This window comes from Dromaius novaehollandiae, chromosome 13, assembly GCF_036370855.1.
Source record: "Dromaius novaehollandiae isolate bDroNov1 chromosome 13, bDroNov1.hap1, whole genome shotgun sequence".
Lineage (NCBI taxonomy): Eukaryota > Metazoa > Chordata > Aves > Casuariiformes > Dromaiidae > Dromaius > Dromaius novaehollandiae.
Genome location: NC_088110.1, coordinates 8,751,501 through 8,757,500, shown reverse-complemented (window position 1 = coordinate 8,757,500; position 6,000 = coordinate 8,751,501). Strand labels below are relative to the sequence as shown.

Genomic DNA, 6,000 nt, shown 5'->3' with positions numbered 1-6,000 from the left:
GTTTTCCATGTGGGAAAATTAAATCACCGTATCTATCTAGTGTCTATTTAAGTCTTGATTTTCATGGAACAAATTAAGAAGAAGATTGAATAATATGTACATCTGAACAAGAAAAGCATACACCTTATAGTAACATTAACGATATCCCATTCACATTATCTCCTAACTGTTCATTTGTATATCCATTAGCAAATAATTGTCTATATCGTCTTCTTTTCTTTACAACCTGGTTTGTGGTTCAGTGATGTAGGCTTGCTGGTTTCAACTGCTGAGCTGCACTTGAATAGTTATTTCTGCAGTGCCAAATCCAGTGCTAAAGCTCTGCTGTTTCTCCCTGCTATGATATCCATTTTTAATCATGCTACCCTGAGTGATGGGACACGCTAGAAAATCTGGTCACACGTGTTTTGTTCAGTGCTTAGAACGTATCAAGGTGGATATATTCTGGTACTATAATATAAACAGAGTTTTAGAAAATGAATAATCTGATATAAACTGTGCACTGTTGGTAGGCATCCACTGGACTGATGTAGTTTTGTCAATGGGTATGGCAAGGTACTCCATCTTCCCTTTGTTTTTCTCTTTCTACCCCCATTCTGTAGGTATTTACTTTCCCAGTTAATGAAAGAGGAAGAAAGCCCTTCTAAAGTTAAGAAAATAAGAAGAACAGCTGACCTATAGAGAGAGCTAGAGGAGATAAAAATCTGTGCCATCTTTTTTAAGGTGGTAATTTAGAGTAGAAATATGTCCTAATTAAAATCGGTGGCAAGTTTGCCATGGTGTTTGGTGGGCTTGGAAACGGTTGAAGTCACCTACAGAATGACAGTAGATAAACGCAAAGAAGACTAAAAAAAAATATGGGGATCTGTCCCTAGGGTGTTTTTGGCTACCTATAAAAAGGAGAAAGGGAATAATGTGGAAGATTCCTTGTGAAAATCACACTGCCACTTGAGAAATGTATTTAAGAAAGATATAAATAAGTAATGTTGCTAATTTGTTATTGAAATATTACCACAGAATAAAAATCATTTTGGTGTTATCACTCCTTTCCATGAGTATGGGAACATGCATCCTAGAGCTATTCCAACTAAGCCTGCTGATAGCTCGGTTAGTAACTGGAGAGGAAACATAACAGGAACCAGTATGTTTGGCTGTTAATGACTGATGAACTGGTGGGAAGTTTACTGATCTGAATCAAAGAAGATGCAGTCTACTGGAGCTTTGGTAACTCTAGCAAGAAACTTAGCTCTGTAGAAACTGCTGGCCAACTAATAAGACATATTCTCTCCAGTTTTGAAAGCCCAAGGCTTTTCTTTCAGATAGTCATTTGCTACCTCTCCCCTGAGATTCAGTGTATATGAAGCTAATAACTTTTCATTACTCTTTTTTTTTCTAGATCTGCTTTGCAGTAAGATGATTTTAGACTCAGCCATCTACATTTCTCTTATCATGGACTTCAGCAGATGTAGTCAAGATACAAAAATATGCGATCATGGTAGAAGGATAGCCTAAGGAACTGAAGAAAGAGCTGCCATCTGGAACAAGTACAATCTTTCAGTCTGTAAGTTTTAAGACTCCTCTTCTTCTTTAATCATTTATCATGCTTTTTTGTCTTCATCTTACTTCAGTTAATGACTTTACTTATTTGAGACTGGCCTTTTAGTTCTTAGAATGCACAGTCTCTGAGGTGTGTTTTTACTTTTTCTTCTACCCCCATGCTATGTCTCAGTGTTGTATCATGAAGACAATTAATTTATGTTTACGAAACAATTACTATGGTGATGAGCATCACACAAAAATATCCCCTGAGGGAATGAATATTCCCTGTGTAGTGAGCAGAGTTTGATGGCAGTGGTCAAGAAAGTCTGGAACCACATGAACAGTAATTTTTTAATCCTTATTTAAATAAAATAACACTTTTCGTAATGTGCACTGGAAGAGGCAGGAATCCTTAGGACATGTAATCAAGTAATCAAAGAATGTGTCATCACAGTAGCTTCACTCAAGGTTACACAAGCACGTTTTCTGTTGGTATTTCCTGTCTGTTGAAAGTTTGACTTCTGTATTCTTTTACAGTAGCTCTTCTGTACGTAGTGTAGATAAATAAATCTAAATCCTTGGATGAGAGTGCAACTTGCATGTATATAACTGAATAAATTTAATCTATGTAATTCACTAATTTTGGGCCAGCTGGATTCAGTAAACCTTCCTAAACCTTCCTGGAGTTCTCAGGAAACCAGTCCTATGGCTAAAGATGGCTATTACATACAAGACTATATAAGCCTTATGTTTTACACTAATACACATACACACACATGTATATACATATATATGAATTTTAAAAAGAATTTGTAAGACAATAAGGCGATCCTTCTAGAATACCAGGAGTATAAGACAATACCTTACCGCATTGCAGTGAAATGCTGAAATGGTGCTAAGTGGATGCCCTGCAGTGCAGAATCTGGGCTGCGGATTCTACAGAATGAGCTGAGCTGTGCTCTGGTAATGACGACAATATCCTAAGGGTGTAAAAGTCATTATAAAATAGTATTGTAATCACATATGTAATTTATACAATTACAATCTCATCACAGTTATAATGTGTTAAATTTGTAAGCTTTCAAACTATACTGAAACAATGCTGCCCATATATTGAAAAGAATATAGGACTTCATTAGGATTTTTTGTTAAGATTTCTGTGTTCATACTTTTTCATTGATTTTTATAAACAAAGGCATGCAAACTTTTGTCTTTCTCTGAAGTCAGAGAGATCATAAAGATTTTGTAAAAAGGAAAACAATACAATCAAGTTTTTCACATGTGACTTTTCAAAAGTATTATAAAGAAAGCTGTATTCTCAGTAGGGCAAATAAGATGTCAGTTGTTCATACAGTTGCAGTAACGGACAATTATTACAGAAACGTCTTCTTACCTGAAATAAACAAACCAAAAATGTATTTAGATTCTACCACACAGAAATCCACTGAGCAGGTGGAGAAATTCAAATACCCCCCTGGTTAGTTGTATTTCCAGTAAAGGGGGTCTTTTTCCCATTCAGGAGTGTGTCCCCAGCTAGAATTTTCTCCTTGCAGCATGCCAGGAGAGCGATGCAAGTTGAGTTGAGTAGGTTATCTTGAGAATCTTGCCTGCTAACTGCACTTCCTTAAACTTCATTCTTCATAACAACAGCTAGCTCAGATCTTTCTTGTTATTACTGGATTGAAGTGACTTTTCTCATCATGTTTGTGTTGTTTTTTGTTGTTTAGTTTTTTTAAAGTGCTTGTGGCTTCATATTGCCTTCCTATGCCATGAGTGCATGTTCTTCACATATTCCATGTAAGAAGGCTGATAAAGTAGAGTTGAAATGAACCAAGAGAAGTTATTGCCTCCTAGGGGCTTTTCCCTTAGAGGGATCCTCTCTAGTTTTGCAAAGCCTTGCCTCTGTCAGTTCATATTTCCTACAGTTCATCCAGAGCGCTCTATGTCAGCATGCAGAATACTTCCCATCTGCATTCGTGTGACTCTTCCTTTAAAATAGGTAACTGCACTACAGAAGGGATCAGATATCCCTGATTCCAAGAACAGCTGCATTAGCATAGTCTTGCATTCAGGCTGCAGGATCTTGTTAAGACAGCTGTATTGTTTTTGGGATTTAAGTTAATATGTCTGTGTGGGATTGCACTGTATAGACACAGCAAGTCATTTAGGACGGTTACGGGGCTATCTCTAATATGGGCTGTGTTCCTGGTTTTAGTGTTATCCTGCAGTAAGGTGACTGGTTATACTTTTTTTAAAGGGAGGGATAGGGATCCTATGAATCTATATTTCTCACTCCTTCCCTTGCCTCTGCTGGGTCAAATATAAGGATCTGGAGATGTGCTTCCTGTTCTGGGATTTGTTACAGGAAACGCTCCCCTACGTCGGAAGCCAAGTGCAAGAACTCTGGATATTATATTCTGTTCTCTTGCTGCAGTACTGGAGATGAGTATGTTCCCTGTGTTGAGACTTAAATGAGGAATACAGGGAAGATCCTATGTCTCAAGCAAAGCTGCATGAAAATGATGTAATGAAGATTTTTGCAGGATGATTTTTGGTCCTGTGTTCTCTACGTGAGAACATACGATCATCTTGCTGTTACAAAAATGATGGGTTGTGGTCAGGAGCATTTTAGCTGAAGAACAGATGTCCAAATTTGAATTCTGTGCATCACCAGTGACCACACCATTTTGTGGCTGTGTAATCTAAGCTCTAAATTGTGATAATCAGTCATGGGGTGAAGCCTGGACAAAACTCCTGGAATGCCTGTGGTGTGCGGCAGAGCACAGTGTGGATGCCAAAGACAGCATCAGCTGTGCTAGTTGAATAGCCAGAAGCAGCTATAGCCATATCTGGGTGACAGGAGTCTGAGTGAATTAGCCTTACTGAGAGGGAGGTGTGTTAGTCCAATTATAATTCTGTGCTAACAGCTCAACAGTTTTTGGAATCAGAGGAGGCATCTCTGTAGAGCGCTGTATTGTACCATGAGGACGCACCAACTCCAGCCAGTCCTGCCTCCCAAGCCTCTCTGAGGCACTATGTTGTAAAGCACACATAGATATGTTATATATGACTCTATTAATGTTACTGAAAATAACCTGAGTTGTGGATAACATATGGCATACCCAAAGGACTGCTGCTCTTGTTAAATGTGTCTGCTATTGGTCTTTTTAGACATCTTGTTTCAGGCACTATTAGTATTGTAAATATCCATTATGTGACTGTCTTTACTGTCAAAGAGCTGACCAGGTCATTCTATTCAGCTCTTTGTTGTTTTTTGTTTTCATTTCCTCTCACTCTTTTTGGAGGTGAAATGTAATCTACCGAGGGGACTGAGGGATTTTACTTGATATCCTCTGAGCATCTTGATGTAGTTGAACATCTTCAGAATTGCTGAAAGAGTTAACCAGCTATACAGGAAGAGATTGGTGTACAATATAAATGAGTCGAGCTGCCTAACTGTCATTTAGCTGAGTAAGGACCCACATCTTCCTCATACAGCATAAATGTTAATTCAGAAAGATTTCCAGACTCTGCTGTAGTCTGTAACATTTTCAATGCTATTTGATATGTCAAAAATCAAAGATTGTATCAGTTTGATTGAATAATGTGTTAAGTCTCCTAAATCATATCTGTGGGATAACCGAGGGGTTGTTTCTCTGTCAGTAGTGCCAGACTTGGGTGTAGCGTTCTGGACTGTATGACAGGTTTCTAGTCTTTGGCTCACATTTTCAAAAATCACTACTGATACGCTCATGAAGCCTATGCTTCTTCAGACACTGAAAATGAGGCTGATTTTTAGAAAGTGCCTTCTTAAAAATATGCATTCAGTTAACCTTTGTGTTTCTGCTTTGAACCAAATCAGCTGCATCAATCAGGTTTCATGTCTCCTCCTCACTGTCTCTTTCAACTCTGCCTTTTAAAAAAGTTTTGGTCTGCTTTGCCGACACGTAACTTCCTGAGGTTGAATGTTAGTCTTTTTCTTTTCTCTCCCCCCCCCCCCCCCCCCCCCCGCCCTGCATCCACGGAATATCCCCTATCAGATATCCCAAGGCTGTTTTCTGATTCAGCGGCGCTGTGCTCTGGCTCCTGCCCTCAGCACCGGTATGGTGTCCCTCCTGCTGCAGAAAAGAGAGGAAGCAGGTGCAAGGAACACAGAGGGGGTTCTTTGTTTGGAACGGTGGATGCAGAGACAGCTGGCTTTCCAGCTTTTAGACAAAAATACAAGGCCTATGTTGCGCAGTGTTATCACCAGGATGTACCTAGGCTTGGCCCTTCTCAAGCAGTTACACTGACTGCACTTCAACTGTCCTTCATTCTGCTGATAAAAACCTTCCACTTACTGTTACATGCATGTTTTGTTGCTATCCATACAGGGCTCTCTCTCCTCTTAAATGCTGTAGACACGCTATTCCCTTCATGTCTTAAGTATAAATTGACCTTGTATTTTATAATTTTAGACTT

The 6,000-nt window shown here is 38.9% G+C and overlaps 1 long non-coding RNA gene across 1 annotated transcript in view; it reads left to right on the top strand.

Annotated features, from left to right (window-relative positions):
* The window catches only part of LOC135329769 (uncharacterized), a 121,503-nt gene that overhangs the window by 28,204 nt on the left and 87,299 nt on the right, over nucleotides 1-6,000 (top strand). The window contains exon 2 of the long non-coding RNA XR_010391407.1: nucleotides 1,397-1,561. This is a non-coding gene — a long non-coding RNA (uncharacterized LOC135329769). The remainder of the gene's footprint in view (nucleotides 1-1,396; nucleotides 1,562-6,000) is intronic.